At 38.5% G+C, this 20,565-nt stretch overlaps 1 protein-coding gene across 3 annotated transcripts in view; it reads left to right on the top strand.

The window, feature by feature from the left end:
• Nucleotides 1-20,565, top strand: part of celf3a (cugbp, Elav-like family member 3a) — a 58,902-nt gene that overhangs the window by 1,638 nt on the left and 36,699 nt on the right. For all 3 annotated transcript variants that reach the window (XR_003410128.2, XR_003410131.2, XR_003410130.2), the window contains exons 2-3: nucleotides 14,513-14,642; nucleotides 14,899-15,029. The gene's annotated coding sequence lies outside the window, so the exon portion shown is untranslated. The remainder of the gene's footprint in view (nucleotides 1-14,512; nucleotides 14,643-14,898; nucleotides 15,030-20,565) is intronic.

The raw sequence follows: 20,565 nt of genomic DNA, 5'->3' as shown, positions 1-20,565 counted from the left end.
TTGCTATGGGGCCGGGGTTGTCATGTACCTTGTACAGATGTCTAAGCTTAAGCTTAAGCTTTAAGCTCTGTCAAAATGAGTTCCCCATACCTGAAAGCTTGTCTTTCTCCAAATCAGGTTTTTGGTTACCATTTCAAACACTTATATTTGCATGTGTTATATTTGAAATTAATTTGTCAAGAAATGTCCATGCTTTTACATTTACATTTGGCAGATACTCTTATTCAGAGCAGCTTGCATATATTTATCAGACCTTTGTTTTGTGAGCACCTTGCTGTAGCATTCTTTGTACTTTTGATAAAGGTGCAGTGCATACCACCAGTGTGCCAGTTAATGTAATGGCATGATACTTGGACCTTTTCAGTTTATTAAAATAGTTATGTATGCATCAAAGTGTGATAAAGAGCTAGTGAGAGTACATATGTTAGACCCTTTAGGTACCTTTGGCAGTGGGCCCACTTTAAAAAAGTGTAAAAATGATTTATTATTCAAGTATTAATTTTTAGCAAAGCTCTTTGTTTTATTTTGTTAAAGATTTGCACCCTGCTATGAATTTTTTCTCTTTTGCTTTTTTTTGGTTGTTTTGCTGTAGCTCATTGTGGTTTTTAAACAGCATTCTTTAGGCTTACATGCTGTTTAGAATACTTAGTGAAATTTGGACTGTGGTAATTGGACACTTTCTAGACTTGTAAATAGTGTTTAGAGGGCTAGTCTAAAAACCAAAATATTTAGGAAGCATATTTTCAAATAATTATTTAAAAGGTGGTAGACCATCTATTATTTAGCGTTTCTGTTCCAATAAGACTGGGTACCAGGGGTGACATTATGCATACAAGTTGGTCACATGCTGATGATGCTCATCTACAGTTGGATAAGCCTCATTGGCATGCTGATGTGATTTGTGGTTTTTAAATTTTTATATTTTAGCAAAAATATTATTGGTATTCACTCCAGTGTTTTCAACATTGTTTAACATGATAGACTTTACAATAAGGTTTTGAATGTTTTTTTCCAACCATTGATTTTCAGAATATTTCAAAATGATTTCAGAAATACCTTCAGTGGTTGTCAGCAGTTATGCACAGTGATAGGCTCCAGGTATAGACTACTATGTGCATTGTATTGGATTGCAGTTACATTTTCATGAAGTGTGATTGCAGTATGATTTGCAGTATGACTCATTGGTGAAAACAGTATCTTCTGTAGCTACAGCAGCTTTAACACAATTATATTTATTTGTAGGTACTTTTGAAGTGTTATGTTCTTTTATGTGCTCCACAACTTTGAATATATGCCAAGATGGGTGGTTCACACAAATGCATATATTTGAGAACTGATTTTATCAAATCAGTTTTGCAAAGTTTTCACATAACTAACAACACTTGTGCCTTTGAGAACTTTTAAAAGTTCACTACTCTGCAGGCATTAAAACTAGCTGTCCAGTTTTTTTTTTTTCATTTCTACAATGGCATGGTAACCTAAGGATTTTCACCTGTTGTGGTGTTCTGCTTGTTCTATTGCTAGCATTTTCTGCTAAATAGCTACTTCCTCTCCAACCGTGGAAACGGCAATAGTTGTCTTTGTATTTCGGAAGCCAGCATTTCTTCATCCCAAGGAATCTATATGATTTTGGGTTGTTTTATTCTGTTTATGTTTATGTGGTGAAGAGAACATAGATGAACATATAACAATGAATTAACCTTGTTGTGCCCTAACTGAAACATCACAGTTCTGAGTTCTCTGCCCTCATGCATCACCCATCAAAGCAGAGTTTAAACTTGCAGAGGATCTTTTCTGAACATTTTATTTTGTTGTTCCATTGTTTGTTTTGCTTCTCACAGATTCAGTGTGTATATTTCACAAAATACTACCTGCTGTTTTGTTACTGTTTTTTTAAATGATTATTTGTTAGTGCATACATGTGGCAAGTGTGGCATGTCACATGGTGACTAAAAGAATACTCACTGCAGTACTTTGGTGGGAAAATGAATAAAAGCAGTGCACACCACATCAACGGCTAATTGGCAAATGTGTCTCTGAAGTGTATTGTCTGGTATACCTTTAAATAAGAGCTTTTTTTCATAGGTTAACAGAATAATGGCTGCATTTAATGGCTGCAATACATATAGCTTTTGGTGGGTACAAAAACCTCCCAGTTTATGCTTTGTTAAGATGGAATAACTGGTTCTGCCCTTGCTGGAATAATTTAGTAAAACATTCCAAAATAACAGCATGTTATAACTTAATTCCATAGAAACACTAGTCACCCTTACTGTGCAGGGGATGTGGTAATATCTCTTTGACTTGCATGCAAGGTCCTACACTATACCTGCCTAGCCCTGCTTTTGGAGGTCTTCTTCCTGCAGATTTTTGTTTCAAGCCCTAATCTAATATACCTTATCCAGGTAATCAAAAGCCTATATTTGAGATGAATTTTAATTATACTTTGCAGCAAGGTAGTTATTTGGGGCAGGGGTGCCTAACCCCATGTCTCGACAGGCCCACCTGGATACTGGAGCATTTCTTAGCATGGACATTGGTGTATTCTGAGAGGCTATGGGAGTGGTTCATGTGATGTCAACAATAACAGGAAAGTGGAGACAAATTTGTTGGCTACTATGGGGACAGATGTCTCCTTGCCAGTAAGACGAATGAATGGTGACATTCACTTTAAACGCATGATCTACTGACATCCAGTCAGGTGCCAACAAAAGATAAGTTAGGGACACCATCGAAGAAATTGTTTAAAAGTTGATTTTTAGGCAAATAAACCTTGTTCCCTTTGTTAAATCACTCCAAGCTCCAATGTTGAGTGATTCTGTTCCCCTCCATTCAGTGAGTTTACAGATTTAGGCCTCTGTGGTGTTTGAAGTTAACATACTGAAAGAGTTTCTGCAGAAGAGCCAATGTGTCCTTGTAGTCATCAGTTGTCACCTGCAGGACTGATTTGTCTGCAGTTAAAAATAACCATTCCTGTTGTCAGAAACTGACTGGCTGATGGAGTTGGAAGATGGCTAACGAGCTTGGAATGTCAACAGCTGGACCTGCTGTAGCTGCATTGTGTTGTGTTTTCTATTAAAGTGTGTAAATATGTATATGTTAGGGCTGCATATCAATCCTGATTTTATTTGACGTTACAGTATATATTCTGTTTTGATTTAATTACAAGCTTTCAGCAAATGATGATTAGAATGCCAAAGCCACATTTGCTAAATTTCATATTAAATTAACCAGTGTAGTACTGCAAAAATATCTTAGGCACTCTACAAGATGTAATCTGTTTATTCAGGCAGTTTTTATTGGAATATATATATATATATATATATATATGTAAAAACTACTGCAATAAAGTGTTTATGCAAGAAAATGTGTAAGAAACCAAATCTAAAAGAAGTAAGTAATCTAAGTTTTTTTTTTGTTTTTTTTTGTTTTTCCTGCAGTGGAAAGTACAGGTAGTACTAGATGTTAAATTAGCTTTTCTGATAGCCGTACCTCCAATGGTACCCTTTCGACTTAGAAAAATATGTATTTTTCATCTTAAAATGTTGAAAACATTTGAAACAATTGGATCCACATCTTTCCATTCACAGCATGGGCCAACAGAGCCCCATATTTGACATTTGGAGCTGTGTCAGATCAGTTCGAAATACAAAACACAGTGAAAAGAAAAACCTTGGATGTTTATTTACCAGTATTCCACTTTAAAAAATAGCTTTAAGGACAACTTGAGTGACAATCGTATAGATCTGAATGTAACTTATTACTGGCAATGTATCCACATACTGTATCTTAATTCTTTGTAACAAATACTATCTTTTAAATATATTCATTGCTCCTCAATTCTCTGACATGCATGTCTTTACTTTTATTATGGCCAAATGGCTATAACCACCTACAGTGAAAACTTAGTAAAGACAATATTTTCAACTGTACTCCTGAGTTTTAAATAATTTTCCTTTGTGCTACTGTTTTTTGCTTGCTTATGCATTCCTGTGCACACAGGTGTACATGAAAAAGTAAAATTGTCCTTGTTGTCTGATCTTCCTTTATGCAACAATTTAAACAGTCCAGAATGCACTGCCTTCTAATCCTGGCATTTCGTACACATTTGGCCACTTCATAAAGAAAAAAAAAAAAGACTATTTCTGATTACCTTTCTGCTGCATTAGGTAGATAGAGTGCATACATGTGCAAAAATTGGGCAGCACTTTATTTGTCTACATTATAAGTCCATTAGCAGTTCAGTAATACATTTTCAGTTTATTGGAAAATGTATTTTTGACAAATCTATTAGGGACCTCTAGGTACAAAATCAGTTGCTGCAAGAACTGGTGTCACTACTCATTGAAAATTCGGGCTAACTCTACCTAATAGGAACAGTAGCAACACTGTTTATAAATGCTGTCAAAAATGTAACTTGTATAGTAACTAATGTGTGAGGGCTTGGAGTTTCTTTGGTATACCGATGCATTTAGATGGCCTGCTTTTTGTTAGTATGCCACCATAGCCCTGCTCTATGCATGAAAAATGCTGTATGTCTTTTTTTTCTTTTCTTTTCAGATTTTTTGCCAGTGCTGTGGTTTCGTTTTTGGTGGTGGTTTTGACACTCCTTGAATTGAGAATTAGAGCTGCACATGGAACGTTAATTTATAATATGGTTTATTACTGAAAGATGGTTCTACAAATAGTGTTCAGCAAAAATACAAAACTACATACGCTGTTCTGTAGTTACTATATTAAGATGACTAACTTAGCAAATAACTATTCAATGATATGCGTTTGTGTAAAATCTTTTCTGAAAATGTAATTGTAAATCTGTAACACAAAACGTAAATGCCATTGATGTGTGTTACAAGCTTCATCTGTCTCTGTCTTAAGCAAGAACAAGCTAAACTAAAACAAGCTTTATTAAGGCAGCATCTAGACTTAATAATATGTTATACCATGGAAGAACATAGATGGCTGATTTGGAACCACATAAAGACTGCATGGTTGGTTTCTTTAGACACTGTTTACATGATGAATAGCAACCATTGTAAATTAAAAGTAAAATACAAAGATGAATAAGGGGTTATTTTTCTATACCACTATGTATATGCAGAATAAAATGTTTGTATGAAATTACTAATACTTTTAGCAGGGAGTCTGTTGGGAACTGTTGGGAACTGTTGGGAGTGGGCATTTTGAAGGTTATATAAAGATAAGCTAGTTTAGAAAGAGTATCACTGATGATAAGGGGAAGGTGTTGAATAAAGGCTTTTCATCTCTGCATGAGCAGATGGCTGAAACAGAGAGAACGAGACACTGGTGGAGGTTTGGGCGAGTCCAAGTTGATTTTTATGAGTATTTCTACCCTTTTGGCTTTTACCTTTTTTTTTCTCCATTTTAAGTAAATCTTAAGTAAATCTTTTTAAGCATTATAAAAAGATTGGTCTTATTTGCTCTTATTAGATGACTTTTTCCTTCACAAAAATAGTTTTGTACCTGGACTCCTCTTGGCCATTCATCCTGATAGAGAGGCAGAGCTCCATACAGCTTCTTGTTAATAAGTGATAATCATTGGCTTAAATATGTGTTGGTTAATGTTGTACAAGCTACTTCATTACATAGGCAACTAAGATAGCCAAGTTAATATGTACTAATGTACCTTACTACATTAGAAAGTAAATTGTTATAAGTAGACTACACTGATGTTATCTCTTTTAGTAATTACAATCAATCAAAAATCGTTTCTCATAAGCAGCTCATATTGTTAGCAGCCAGCAACCTGTTTCAGTAAGTTTTATTCTCAACCAATCAGATTGAATATGTTCAGAAAATAAAATGTAGGGTTTCTCCAAGCTACTTGGTCAATAAAATAATTTTACTACAAGCTTGATTTAAAAAGGAAGGACGCTACCAATTTGTGTCCTTTCTTTTTACAAACTGGATACTGATAGCATCATTACTAGTGACATTTTGAGGTATTGGACTGAAATGTCTATGGTAGATATTACATTATCAGTATAAAAACATTTTTATACTGTTTCCATGTTTATGCACTTCTCTGCTTTGTTTTGCACTGGTCTGAAGTGAATCAAAGTTTTGTTGTTCCAGCTAAGTTCAGCTTTAGTGAATACTGAAGTAAAATGAACCTTTTAGAGCAAGATGCATTATATTGCCAAAAGTATTCACTCGTCTGCCTTTGCACGCATATGGACTTGTGACATCCCAATCTAAATCCTTAAGGTTTAATAAGATGTCGGCTCTCTCTTTGCAGCTATAGCAGCTTCAACTCTTCTCGGAAGGTTTTCCACAAAGTTTAGGAGTGCTTATGGGAATTTTTGACCATTCTTCCAGAAGCACATTTGTGAGGTCCGACACCAATGGTGGACGAGAAGGCCTGGCTGACAGTCTCTGCTATAATGAATCCCAAAGGTGTTCTTTCGGGTTGAGGTCAGGACTCTGTGCAGGCCAGTCAAGTTCTTCCACACCAAACTAGATCATCCATGTCTTTATGGACCTTGCAGTGTACACTGGTGCGCAGTCATGTTGGAACAGCATGGGGCCATCCCCAAACTGTTCCCACAAAGTTGGGAGCATGAAATTGTCCAAAATCTCTTGGTATGCTGAAGCATTAACAGTTCCTTTCACTGGAACTGAGGGGCAGAGCCCAACTCCTGAAAAACAACCCCACACCATATTCCCCCTCCACCAAACTTTACACTTGGCACAATGCAGTCAGACAAGCACCATTCTCCTGGCAACCACCAAACCCAGACTCGTCCATTGGATTGCCAGATGGAGAAGCGTAATTCGTCTCTCCAAATAACATCTCCACTGCTGTAGAGTCCAGTGGCGGCGTGCTTTACACCACTGCCTTTGACACTACATTGTGCTTGGTGATGTAAGGCTTGGACGCAGCTGCTTGGCCATGGAAACCCATTCTATGAAGCTCTCTATGAAGTTCGCACTGTTCTTGAGCTAACCTGAAGGCCAGCTAAAGTTTGGAGATCTATAACGATTGACTCAGCAGTCAATGTTGGAGATCTCTGCACACTATGCGCCTCAGCATCCATTGACCCCGCTCTGTCATTTTATTTGGCCTACCATTTCGTGGTTGAGTTGCTGACGTTTCCATCACTTCCACTTTTTTATAATACCACTGACATTTGACTGTGGAATATTTAGTAGCGAGGAAATGTCATGACTGGACTTACTGCACAGGTGGCATTTTTTTATGGTACCACGTTGAAATTCACTGAGCTCCTGAGAGTGACCCATTCTTTCATGAATGTTTGTAGAAGCAGTCTGCATGCCTAGGTACTTGGTTTTATACACCTGTGACCTTGAAAGTAATTGGAACACCTGAATTCATTGATTTGGATGGGTGAGTGAATACTTTTGGCAATATAGTGTATATTCATGGGATTGAAAAAGGTTTGTGAAGTCCAGGGTATCTTATTAAAAGTAATTCTAGAGTTTTGCTTAAAATCTGTTAGTAATAATAATAACTCACTTCAAGCCGTCTCACCTCAAGCCGTCTCTAACCCTGGACCCAAGATGGCCAACGGAGATCCTGAGGAAGAACAAAGGATGCGACGCAAGGAAAAGGCCTCGAGGGAAGCGAGCCGGTGTCAGGAACAGGCTGAGGGCTCGGGCACACCAAGCTCCCTTACCCAGCATCCTGCTAGCCAATGTCCAGTCTCTGGACAACAAGCTCAACGACCTCCGGGCCAGGATAAAGTACCAGAGGGACATTCGGGACTGCAACCTCCTCTGCTTCACCGAGTCGTGGCTGAACCCAGCGGTACCAAACCACGCCATCCAGCCGGCCGAGTTCTTCGGTTCTTCGGTTCACCGTATGGACAGGACGGCAGATTCGGGGAAGTCGAGAGGCGGTGGAGTGTGTGTGATGGTAAACAACAGCTGGTGCAACAATGCCAGTGTTTTTACTCTCGCCTGCTACTGCTCATCCAACCTGGAGCTGCTCGCCCTCAAGTTTCGTCCTTTCTACCTTCCTTGGGAGTTCACTTCGGTCATCATCAACACTGTGTACATCCCAGCTCAGGCCAACATGGACACTGCACTGTGTGAACTTCATGAGGCTCTCACACAGTTTCAGGCACAGCACTGGGACGCTGCACTTATCGCGATTGGGGATTTCAACAGCGCTAACCTCAAGCGTGCAGTGCCCAACCTTTACCAGCACGTAACCTTCCCCACCAGGGGAAATAGGACACTCGACCACTGCTACACCCCATACAAGGACAGCTACAAGGCACTAGCTCATCCACCGTTTGGTAAGTCGGACCACGCCGTCATCTTCCTCCTACCAAAATATAAACAAAGGCTGAAACGGGAAGCTCCAGTTCAGAGAGGTCGCGCGCTGGACAGACCAATCGGTGGCCGCTCTGCAGGACGCTCTGGATGACGCAGACTGGGACATGTTCCGGCACAGTACTGATGATGTCAACGAGTTTACGGAGACAGTAGTAGGGTTTATTGGGAAACTGGTGGACGACACGATTCCAAGAATCACCATCAAGAAGTTTCCCAACCAGAAGCCCTGGGTGGCCAAAACCATCTGTGAGGCTCTGAACTCTCGCCCTGCTGCCTACAATACAGGGATCATCAGCGGGAACATGGACGAGTACAAGTCTGCAGCATACGGAGTGCACAGGGCGGTGAGGGAGGCGAAGCGGCACTACGGGAGGAAACTAGAGACACAGTTCCAGCAGAGTGGCTCTAGATCCCTGTGGCAGGGACTACGGACGATCACGGACTACAGGAGCCCACCCTCCAGACTGATGAGTGCGGATGAGTCTCTGGCGAACGAGCTGAATACATTCTTCACTCGCTTCGAGGCTACATCTAGCAGCGCTAATGCTAACAGCGCCAATGCTAACAGCGCTAGTGCTAATGGTAATGGTACTATCGGCGCAGCCAGTGGTGCATGCGCAGAGCCCACCATAGAACAGCGCCCTCTCATCATCACGGAGAGTGACGTGAGGAGAGTGTTTAAAAGGGTGAATACCAGGAAGGCGGTGGGACCTGACTGTATCTGCGGGAGAGTCCTTAAAGCCTGTGCAGACCAGCTAGCACCGGTATTCACCCACATCTTCAATCTCTCCCTGACGTTCGGTATCGTCCCGTCCAGCTTCAAGCGATCCACCATCGTCCCCATCCCAAAGAAACCTCGACCCTCCGGCCTCAATGACTACCGCCCTGTTGCCCTCACATCAGTTGTGATGAAGTGCTTTGAAAAGCTAGTAAGAGATTTCATCACATCTTCACTGCCAGCCTCCATGGACCCACTGCAGTTTGCATACCGCCACAACCGCTCCACTGATGATGCAATTGCACATCTGCTCCACACCACACTGACCCACCTGGACAAAGGGAGGGGTAATTATGTTAAAATGCTGTTTGTCGACTACAGTTCAGCATTTAACACTATCATCTCCTCCCTACTCACTACTAAGTTGTAGGATCTAGGACTGCATACATCCCTGTGCGACTGGATCTCCAACTTCCTAACAGACAGACCACAATCAGTACGGGTGGGCAACTGTGCCTCATCCACCCTCACCCTCACCACTGGAGCTCCTCGGGGTTGTGTCCTAAGCCCCCTGCTCTACTCACTGTACACCTACGACTGCACAGCCACTTCCAGCTCCACCATCATTGTCAAGTTTGCTGACAACACTGTTCTCATGGGCCTGATCTCGCACAATGATGAGAGGGCCTACCTGGAGGAGATTAAACACCTGGAAAACTGGTGCCAGGAAAATAATCTCCTCCTAAATGTCAGTAAGACAAAGGAGCTGATCGTGGATTGCAGCAAGAAGCAGTAGCGGCACTACCAACCTGTGAGGATCAGTGAAACCACGGTGGAGAGAGTAGATAGTTTAAGGTACCTTGGTGTTCACATCTCACAGGACCTGTCCTGGTCCCACCATACCAACACCCTGGCAAAGAAGGCTCGTCAGCATCTTTACCACCTCAGACGCCTAAGAGACTTCAGACTGCCCTCCGAGGTACTGCGGAACTTCTACACCTGCACTATTGAGAGCATCCTCACGGGGAACATCACAGTCTGGTTTGGGAACAGCACCAAGCAGGACAGACAAGCACTCCAAAGGGTAGTGCGTTCAGCAGAGCGCATCACTCATACGGAACTTCCTGACCTGCAGACCATCTACTACAAGCGGTGACTATGTATGTGACAAACCAAACTTGAAACTTGAACTTAATAAGAAAGACAGTTATCATTGCTTATTTTCCGACTGGCTATTGGAAAAGCCTTATTTCAAGCATGACCAACTTTCTGTGAACAGCTACCAGGGTTTCCAAGTCATCTGAATTTGTTGGTTGTGTCCCCTTCTGTAAATTATGGAAGATCAAGTGAAATGCCTCATTAAGGCATAATGAAGAGATTGACACTGACATTATGTCTGGGCAATTTAACATATTGGGAACTACCAAATTGCTCACCGGTACTAAAACGTTGAGAGAAGTACAAACTACACATTAACATAAATCCGTTATCGGACTGGAGATCTGTGTTTTCTGAGTGACTGCTTGTGTTCAGTCCATTTTCAAGTTATCCCCAACAGCAAAAGGAGGATGGAGGTTAAGTGTCTGCCTCTTGGGGCTTAACAGTTCACAAGATGATCTTCTGGTTTAAAAAGCAGATATGCAATTGTGTGCCAGAATAGTGTATGCTGGGATGTGGTTTGATCCTTTGGTCTTTTTGGTGAAGGATAGGGGAGCAGCAGTGTGTTAATTGGTCTGAGTGCATCTGGGAAGTAGTTGTCCTGGAGTCTGGTGGTGGTGGTATGGATACTGATCTTTGATTGGATGGCAGGATGGTGAGAAGACCATGAAAGGGGTGGGATACATTGTCTACAATGCTGGTGGCCTTGTGACTGCAGAGCTTGTGATAAGAGGTGTTGGTGAGTAGAGACCCTGATAATTTTCTTAGCTGCTCTCTCAGTCCGCTGTAGGGACGTGCGGTCTGAGACAGTGCAGTTCCCATTACCAGACTGTCAGTTAGCTGGTCAGGATCCCACTTAATATTGGACATCTTGTTAAAGCTGTGCAATCTATATTGTGTGACAACAGAAACCTTCAGTGCTTTATATCACTTATTTTGTTGTCACAGTATTTTTATACAGCAATATTTTTGATCATTTGGTTGACACTTTGCATTAAGGCCACACAAGGCCACACAAACACTGATGTTATGCTGAATGAAAGACAAATGAGTCGTTTACACTTTAGTAGGTTTAATAAGTGGAAGGAGAGCACGAGTAGGACAACATGACAATAAAATGGAACAATGAAACCAGTAATAAATACCAAATACACAGTTAACTATCTAGTCATAGGTTAATACAAGCGGCTACAACAACACTTGGAAGTTTACAGAGGTACAAAGCGGTGGCGTGAGAGCACATGGACGGTGCAATGTTAAGTGAAGAGCTCGTGAATGGATGCTGCTTAAGTAGCCATGCTGATGTGCAGATAACAAGAACCAGGTGATTAGAATTCAGGTGAAGAGGCATGTTAGGCTTGGTTTACGGAGGGTACAGAGAGGGAATGATTGGTTGGCTGGTTGACAAACATTACAATTGAGGAGAGTGAGCGAGACCCAAACGGGGTAATTTCTAACAGGAGGAGGAGTCTGATCATCTAAGACAAAATGAGGGAACTGGCTAGCTAATGAACTAGCTAGCTAGGTAACTGCTATGTGTTCTACTAACATGCAGTTTTACCTGAGCTAAATTTTAGTGGAAAGCATGTTAGCAGTTAGACAGTTGGCGAACTACCTATACTTTGTGCACAATTATTAGGCAAATTGTATTTTTGAGGACTCATTTTATTATTGAACAACTACAGTGCTCAGTCAATAAAATTTTAAACCTCAAACCTAAATATTTACAAAAGTAAAAGTGAGGTTTTGGCTTTCTTAGGAAAATATCTATGCCTGCATAATTATTGGACAACTATTGGTATGCAGAATTATTATGCAACTAAATGAAAAATGGACATTTTCCTATATCACGTATTTATTTTCATCTGTTAATGTGAAAATAAACAACTCAGTGTACAAATAAACATTTCTGACATTTAAAACAACAACAACAACAAAAAATCAGTGACCAGTATAGCCACCCTTCTTTTCAATAACAGCCATATGCCTTCAATTCATGGAGTCTGTTTCTTTTCTGTTAACGATCAACTTTTTGTGCAGCAGCAACTACAGCCTCCCTGACACTTTTCAGAGAGCTGTACGGTTTTCCTTCACCAAAAATCTCCCATATAAGAAGGGCCCACAATTTCTCAATAGGGTTTAGGTCAGGTGAGGAAGGGGACCATGTTATTATTTTTTTTTTAATCTTTAAAGCCTTTACTGGCTAGCCATGCAGTGGAGTAGTTCGATGCATGCGATGGAGCATTTGTCCTGCATAAAAATCATGGTCTTCTTGAAAGATGCAGACTTTTTCCTGTACCACTGCTTGAAGAAATTGTCTTCTAAAAACTGGTTCTATGTTTGGGAGTTGATTTTGAATCACTCGTCTCATCAGTCCATAAAGCCTTTGAACAATCTGTCTTCAGATATTTCTTGGCCCACTCTTGACTTTTCATCTTATGTTGTTCACTGGTGGTCGGGTTTTGGCCTTCCTTACCATGGCCATATCGCTGAGTACTGAACACCATGTACAAATGGGCACTCCAAGTAGGTTGCAGTTCTGGAATATGACAGCACTATGTGACAGGATAATGGGTTCTGTAGGTCACTTCACATTTGATTCTTCTCAAATCTTGTAGTTAATTTGTGTTCAACATGTTTCTTGTGACCCTCTTGACTATTTGCAACAAAACATTTGATGATTCTGTGATCATGCCCCAATATCTTAGCAATTTTAAGAGTGCTGCATTCGTTTGAAAGACTTTTTTTTTTTTTTTTTTTTACAATTTATGACTTTCCAGAGTCAGTTAAATCTCTTTGGGCCCATTTTGCCTGAGGAAAAGAAGCTGCCTAATAATTATGCACACCTTGGTAGAGGGTGTTGATCTCCTTAGGCCACACCCTCCATCATTACAAAAATAACCGTCATAAGCCTTCTGTTCATTGAGTATGTCAACTTTTTGTGCAGCAGCAACCACAGCCTCCCAGACACTGTTCAGAGAGCTGTACTATTTACCTTCAGGGTGTTGATCTCCTTAGGCCACACCCTCCCTCATTACAAAAATACACATCACTTGATATGCTAAAATTCAATAAGCATTCAAGTTTGTACAGCTTGGAGTTGGAAAATATGCATAAAAATGATGTGGTCAGAATACTCTCTTGCCTAATAACTGTGAACATAGTGTAGGTAACTAATTGCAAGTAAATGCTTCAGGTTTACATTTAGCTAGTTGTGTACTCCCCTTACAAAAGTTAAACTGTCACTATTATAAACAGTTTAAATCCCACTCAAAACTAACTCAACATAGGGCTGTGCCAACGTATCATGATGTAATAAGTGTTCCTATGAGGTCATTTTATATAAACCTTTTTTTTTTTTAAATTTACAGGAAATGTGCTATATTGTGAAGTGTCATTATATCGATATGAAATGTTGGGGGATTTGGCTACCAAAAAAAAGCTAGGGCAGTGGTAGCTCAGTGGTTAAGGTACTTCACTTGTTCTAATCAGAAGGTTGCTGGTTCAAGCCCCGCCACTGCCAAGTTGCCACTGTTGGGTTTCTGAACAAGTCCTTTAATCTTTAATTGCTCAAGTTGTGCTCAGGCATAATTGTAAGTTGCTTTGGATAAAAGCATCTGCTAAATGCTGTAAGTGTAGCAAATCCATTTTTTTGAAAAAACAACTATGTTAAAAATTTTTAATATTGATTAATTTATAGTTCCCCTATAGTTTCAATTTAGTGGGTAGGGTACTGGTGTTGTACTTGTCTTTTAATTATGTTATGTTATGTAACAGTATTTAATATCTAAACAAGTTTTTTATGTTTGGTATGAATTCAAAATGGTGCCACTGACACTCTTCTACTAAACAAATATTTTTCACTCCTTGTGGAGAGTAGGTCACGTGTACTGAAGTTTCTTTGTTTCCTTTGCATGTACCCAGCATTCTTTGCCTTTTAACTAACCATAGATTAGACAGCTTGCATATAGGGAATGGTTAAAAAATGACATGGCAATAGAATGTAATAGCAAATAACAGAACAATAATTTGCTTAAAATTGTCACTCTATTTCTGTGTGCAGGTAATACAATTTGAGTGTAACGGTTATTCACAACTTTTGGTGTGTTATCGTGGTGTGTTATACCTTTTATAAGGTGTTTATGACAAACTCATTGTGATAATAAAAACAGGAATAATCATGCAGCATTAGCCAGTACTGCTAAAAAAAAATGACCTACAACTTGATCAGGGCTGACGTACAAGCAAAGATTTTTATGTCATATGTATATGTAAATTATGCAGGTTTTCTTAACAGTATTTTTCTGTTTTCAGCGGATGCATCTCACAGACTCAATCTCTTCTACCTGGCTAATGATGTCATTCAGAATTGCAAGAGGAAAAATGCAATTGTCTACCGTACTACCTTCACTGAAGTTTTGCCAGAGGCTATTAAACTTATCAAGTAAGAGACATTTTGTCCCATGTCAAAAATTGTAAAAAAAATTGTTTGGTTATGTATCTGATACTATACCACAATGGTCCTACATTCCATGATGTCCAGACTAATATTTTAGGTCTAGGTTTCTCATTTATTAGACTTCCTCTAAAGTATTCCTCTGGTTCTCTCTTTCTAGCTCTGTCTGTGTTTTACTCTCCATGTGTATAGAAGCTTAATTAGTAGATATTGTTATAAATTGCCTTTTCCTATATCTCTGCAGTACTGTGAAAGACTCTAAAGTGCGCAAGTCTGTGGATCGGATCCTGACCATTTGGGAGGAGAGGAATGTTTATTCTGAGGAGTTTATTAACCTGCTTAGGAGTGGTCTGGTCCAGAGAGATGAACTACCAGGTTAGAGTCTTTTTCCTGTGTTGACCTCTGATCAGTTACATGTGTCTTATCAGCTGTACTAAATTTGATCTGAAATTTAGACTAATTTGTATTTAAAGTTAGATACTGTATGTCACATAATGCATACTTTGTCCTTGGAATCTGTTGTAAAAATAATGCATTCATGTAATAATTTGATCAGTTATTACTGTTTAATCATCAATGCTTTATAATACATGAGTAATGATTAAAAATTCAATATGATCAGATTTACACCAGTAAGATTTGAATTGCAGTAAGTACTTTTAACCCAGATGTGCAGCAGGCTAAATTAATGATGGATCCCCAAATTGTTTCACAGTTTCATATTTGAAAAAACATTTCTGAAACTCAAAATTGACATTAAAAAAACTAACTATAGCAACAATAAGAATGTACGGATCTCTCACAGATCTAATTTTTCTGTTTGGTGAAAACCCATCATGAGGTATATGTAAAACAAGGAAGAAAATAATCCCAAACACACAACCCCACCCAAGTCATTTGAATCCAGTCAGAGGTTTTTGCCTCCATATATGGCAGACACAGATTCTTCAAGTATGGATGAGGGCCAGCTGGTAATTAACAAGGACATACAGTGTCATAAGCAATTTTCACATTTAATATGGATTTATTTTCCACTTTAATTCTACATAATTAGCATCCTTTGGTAAACAGCCCTAATACTTTATCACAGGTACATTCTAACTAAAGTGCAAAGATAATCATTAAACAAATGATTAGACATAGTCATAGTTATCAGTCTCAAACTTTAACTTTGTATTCCTCACATCATATCAGACTATATATTGCACATTGCCACTTTTAACCTAGCTTCCCATGAAATACTTGTATTAAGACAATTATACAAAATTTTACTTTAGAATTGGTAATTGTAATAGAAGGGTACCCCCAGTGTATAGCTTTAGCTTAATATTTGAAACTCAGCATTTGACTGATACGGTGCTTCAGCACCACTTACTTTACAGGAGACCCATTCTTTCTGTGGTGAGCTACATTATTAAAGTTTGATTGCCCAGCAATGTTACTGGTGCAATCTAGTGTCCATTTAGCACCTCATTGGACACTTTTTTGTGCTCATAGGTCAACTGCTAATATCAGGTGCACAGTGTGCTGCAATATCTGAAAACCATGACAACCTTTATATTGGCTTGTTTCATGTCTTTATGATGGCAGTGGTTTGGGAGAGCTGAGTTCGTTCTGTTATTGTCATTAATTCCATCATGGTCTGAGCATAATGGCAGATTAATTGTTTGATTTGAATTGGAATTTTAATAACATTTTTTTCCTCGCAGTAGACATTTTTGTTCATTTTTGCATTTTAGAATTTGGCCAAACAGGTTTAATTCAATATCTTCTTCAAAAGAAAATTGTTGAGCAAATGTTTTCTTGGCAGGCCTTCTTACACAAGCCATTAAGACCTTGCAGATGAGCCAGAATGCAGCTACATGACTCATGTTCAAGCTTCTTAAGTTCACAAACATCACTCCAGTGTTGTCCCCTCCATTGGCTTTCCACAGCAGATTTACATCCCTGACACTTGTCTACAAAACCAAAAATCGTGCCTCCTACCTGGAAGCACTCGTTGTACCCTCTGCCATATCTTGAGTGCCTCTAGTAAAGCACAACTAAAACCATCACCCCTCAAGAGATGGGAAAGACATGTCACAAGCTTCTTCTCAGTTTTAGATGGTGCGATGAACTCCTACTATCTTTCTGTGCATGCGAGTCCCTTGTTGCTGTCTTCAAATGTAGATCCATCTCTTCCAGAACCACTTGACTGATCCATAGCCACTTTAAGGCACTTGAATTTCTTAGTCCTTTATTTCTCTACATTAAAAATATTTTCTCTTGTGACAAGGCTCTAGGTTAATGGCATCCTTAAGGTGTTTTCACATTAGTTTTTTTTTTCCTGGACCCAGGACTGCTGCTTTGCAAATTCAGTATATTTGGAAAGCTGTTTTTGAGCCTGGTAGGCCTTCTATACTAGTATAAGGCTTTCTTCCAGGGAGACAACTAAGCACCATTGTAACTCTGGAAAAGAATGACAGAGAAATATTCTTGTTATTAGGTTTACAATCATCCATTAGACTATTTCACTGAAGGACTTTTACAAACCGCATGTTGGAAAACTTAAGAACTTATCAGTTGCATAATGTATGTTGTCTGGAGATGATATTAGATTGTCCAAGTCAGGTACATTCAGAGCCATGTCTGCAAATGACAATGTTATTATAGCTAGCAGAGAATTAAAGAAAGGGATTGCTAAGAAGCATTTTCTAGTTGCTAATTTACAATGTTAATCTTACCTTGCTTCTGTTATAAACATTAGGGATAAAATATAGAGTGAAACAGATCAATTCTTTCAAATCAAAAGCAAAGATAAAGTAAAGCTACTAAAAAAACCCCCATTATATTTAAACATATTTGGAGGGCATCAAATGCCAGCCAGAATTTTTTTTTTAAAAGGAATGGAAAAAACTGCAATAACCATCTTAGCAAGCAGCTTCAGTCATTCTTTAGAAATGGGCTAGTTCCTGCACTAATTACTCAAGTGAGTGAATGCTTAGGTAGGCCTTTGTTATTTCTTGAGTGCACTTGTGGGATTTTTCTTGCAATTTATTAAATATGCCCACGTAAGTAAGCAGAATAGATGCAGCCAACATCTCAGTGAATATTGTTAGTCAAAACTGTTAATACATTGATCAGATCATGCAAGTGTTGTCCTCTGTACCGTTTTTATTGGCCCTGGTGTGTTCGGATGTTGTTAATATAGAGCCATGGCTGCAGTTATTTTAAATTCTGATGCTGCTCGCCGGAATAATCAGTGCATTTTTACATCCTTAGTGAGTGAATTGCATGCATGCAAAATGAGATGCTTCGAATGTTCAAAAGTAGTGTTTGTCGTTTTCAAACCCTGACCTGTTTTCATAAAATGTACATTTTGGGTGTTAGGAAAATCATCAGCTTTAGTTTATTTAAAACACAGTCTATTGGCTTCTGAGTGGCACAACGACTTAATGTCTCATTCATGGAAGGCTATGTCGTGTTTGTCCTTTTGAAGTGTTGCGTTGCAGGAAAATTTGCAGTGTGTTCTATGTAACAGCTTGTAAATATAGTATATCTTACAGTATTGGTTACAGTTGCACAATATAGACAAAGTAGAATTTTAAAGGCATTACTGCCTTTCGTAAATAGGGGCTAACCTAACAAACCGTCTAATAATAAGCCTCTTTTCCATTGTAATGCCAAACAGTTACTAAGGCAGTGTCATACTGTTCTACACTGTGTGCACAATTATTAGGCAAGAGAGTATTCTGACCATATAATTTTTATGCATATTTTCCAACTCCAAGCTGTATAAACTTGAATGCTTATTGGATTTTAGCATATCAAGTGATGTGTATTTTTGTAATGAGGGAGGGTGTGGCCTAAGGAGATCAACACCCTGAAGGTAAATAGTACAGCTCTCTGAACAGTGTCTGGGAGGCTGTGGTTGCTGCTGCACAAAAAGTTGACAGACTCAATGAATTATAACTGTTATTGAAAAAAAGGGTGGCTATATTGGTCACGGATTTATTTATTTTTTTTAAATGTCAGATATGATTAGTTGTACATTTTGAAAATATTTATTGTTATCACTTTAATAGATGAAAATAAACAAGTGAGATGTGAAATTTCTGTTCTGCATAATAATTCCACACATCAAAAGTTATCCAATAATTACATAGATATTCTCCTAAGAAAGCCAAAACTTCACTTTTACTTTCATAAATATTCAGGTTTAAGGTTTATTAACATTTTGGATTTACTGAGAGCACTGTAGTTGTTCAATAATCAATTGAATCCTTGAAAATACAACTCGCCTAACAGTGTATGCTGTTGTAGACTCCTGAGAAACGTGATGTGCTAGAAATCGGAGCCAGGAAATAGATGCGTTGGCGATGGATTTTCGCCATTATGTGACAGTTGCTGTCATTTAACAACTGACAAAAAAAAGTAGAACCAGCCAGCAAATCCATACGATATTAAGTGGGGATGAAACTTCTAATGATTGACCATATAAGTTTAGACAGCAAGTAGACACAATTCCATGACATTTTGGTTATACATCATTATGTATTATGAAAATAAAGGCGTAAATATAGATAAGAGAAAAAAAACGTAGGTCATTTTGGGATTTTTGCCCAAATTTAGAGCATATCCAATGGGGATGCCCATTTATTAAATCATATTGACGAAACCTGGATGTGTGTGATGTACTTGAATGCTAAAGATTGGTAAGGATGCACGCAGAGCACAAAATAAATTGACAGTCTCAGTAAAGGCATATTATTTTTTTTTTTATAGGCAGTAAAGATAAACAGCCCTAGCTTTGACATAAGCGCAGCTAAAAACATTTGCTTGTTTTTATATATATATATATATATATATATATATATATATATATATATAATCTATCTATAGTGGGTAAGCTCTCACACACTCATTTCAGCATTGTGTGATGAGAATAATATAATGTAGACTAAGTTGGTATAGAGCATGACAAAGAAAAAAGGAACTAAAAATAGAAATGGGGACTAAAATCCATTAAATGCTCTCAAGCTCACTGAAGAAGAAAGCTAGAAAAAAAGAAAGTTAAAAAAAAAAATTCTTGCAAAAACAGAAGGAATAAAGTATATGCTAGAGATTGTACCATGCCAGTTTTTCTGTACTGATCCGATACTGATAACTTGCATTTGAATGTCACCCGATATTGGTACTGATCTGATCTATTCATTAAAAACTACTGTGGTTCAGTTCTTTGCGTGAAATTTAGATTGTGTGAGATTATTATACATGATATATTTTTCAGATATTTTAGATATAATGCATGGATATGACAGAAAAATATAAATAAAATTGTAAACAAAAAACAACATTTTTAATTTATTTTTCCTTTCACTGCCATAGATTATCTTTCTTAGTGCCATATTGGATGGCTTGGTCATCATCTGCTTGGTTCTTAGCTCTACTGTACCCCCCACACACACACTCACTCACTGCTCAGTACAGTTGCTTTGCTTACTGACTGCTGAGATTTGCACTACATTTTGTCTTTATTATTTTCTCATTGCTGAATACAACTGGAATTCCACATCATAATTTTAACCTCATCATTCTTCTTGTGAAATTCAGAGGTAAATTGATGTTCTACCTGCTACACACTCCACATACAAGACACTAAATGATCAGAAAGAGACTTGTACTAAGTCTCTCTTCACTTGGCCTCTGCTTAAAACATTTAATTTGATAACAATTACAAGATGTTATTCCTTTTGGCCAGAAAAGGTATCTATGCACAGAGCTAGTTGAAATTGGTTTATTCTCCTGCTTCTTATTCAAAATTCTTAGTCTGTCTTAAAATACAGCAGGGCAACGGAAAACTGCATTGTTTTCTGCTTTTTCATGTGATTTGAACATAAAAGTCATAGAGTAGTCAACATTAGCAATTGCA

The sequence above is a fragment of the Electrophorus electricus genome, chromosome 8, assembly GCF_013358815.1.
Source record: "Electrophorus electricus isolate fEleEle1 chromosome 8, fEleEle1.pri, whole genome shotgun sequence".
Classification (NCBI taxonomy): domain Eukaryota; kingdom Metazoa; phylum Chordata; class Actinopteri; order Gymnotiformes; family Gymnotidae; genus Electrophorus; species Electrophorus electricus.
Note: the sequence above shows the minus strand (reverse complement) of the source record. Positions and strands in the feature narration are given on the sequence as shown.